Consider the following 959-nt stretch of genomic DNA (forward strand, 5'->3'; position numbering starts at 1 on the left):
CTGCGACCCCGAGCAGCGCTCCTCATTCCTGCTCCTCGCCCACCGCCGCGCCGCGCCCGCGCACGCGCTGGTGCTTGCGCCGCCGCGCGAGGTCTGCCTGGCCCGCGCTTCTGCACGCGTGGGGCACGCCGGCGGCGTCGAGGGCGCGGGCGCGGCGCGGGTCGTCCACTCCATGGCAAACTTACTGGGCAAGCCGGGCAACCTGCCGCAGGCGTCAGAGGGGTTCTCATCAATATCCACGGCGCAGAGCGATGCTGACACCGCTCGATTCCTCGACCTATGGGCCGCCTACGGCGCCCCAGGCTGGCGGGGGCCGAGGGAGCTGCCCGGCGCAGCCGCGGCACTCGCGGCGACGGCGGACAAGGCGCGGCGCGCGGCCGAGGAGAAGGCCGCGGCGGGCGGGGCGAAGAAGGCGGCGAAGACCGCGCCCGGCGGCGCGGGTGCGCCCCCAGCGGCGGGGGCGGGTAATGGCACGGGGGCGGAGGCGGCGGTCCCGGCCGGCGGGGAGGGCGCGCCGCCCGCCAAGCGGCGGCGGACGATCAGCCCAGATCCTGAATCCCGACTAAGTGGCACTGGAGGGGCTGTGGAGCGGCCGCAGCCAAAGCATCCGCAGCAGCAGCCGCCGTCGCAGCAGTCGCCGTCGCAGCAGCTGTCATCACAGCAGCAGCCGTCGCAGCAGCTGTCATCACAGCAGCAGCCGTCGCAGCAGCCACCGTCGCAGCAGCTGCCATCACAGCAGCCGCCGTCGCAGCAGTCGCCGTCGCAGCAGCTGCCATCACAGCAGCAGACGTCGCAGCAGCTGCCAGCCCAGCGGCCTGCTTCTGCGGGCCCTGCCAAGAACGCCTTTGCCATGCTCATGGCGGGCGCAAAGCAGCAGAAGCAGCAGCAGCAGAGGCAGGCGCCGCCGCAAGGCAGCCCGGCGGCTAAGGGCGGCGGCGGCGGGGTGGGGGGCCCTGGTG

At 74.3% G+C, this 959-nt stretch overlaps 1 protein-coding gene across 1 annotated transcript in view; it reads left to right on the top strand.

Moving 5' to 3' along the window:
- The window catches only part of MNEG_4264 (Transcription factor bHLH140), a gene marked incomplete at both ends in the record, with an annotated part of 4188 nt that overhangs the window by 1058 nt on the left and 2171 nt on the right, over positions 1-959 (top strand). The gene's annotated exons all lie outside the window — the stretch shown is intronic.

Source organism: Monoraphidium neglectum, assembly GCF_000611645.1.
Source record: "Monoraphidium neglectum strain SAG 48.87 unplaced genomic scaffold scaffold00583, whole genome shotgun sequence".
NCBI lineage: Eukaryota > Viridiplantae > Chlorophyta > Chlorophyceae > Sphaeropleales > Selenastraceae > Monoraphidium > Monoraphidium neglectum.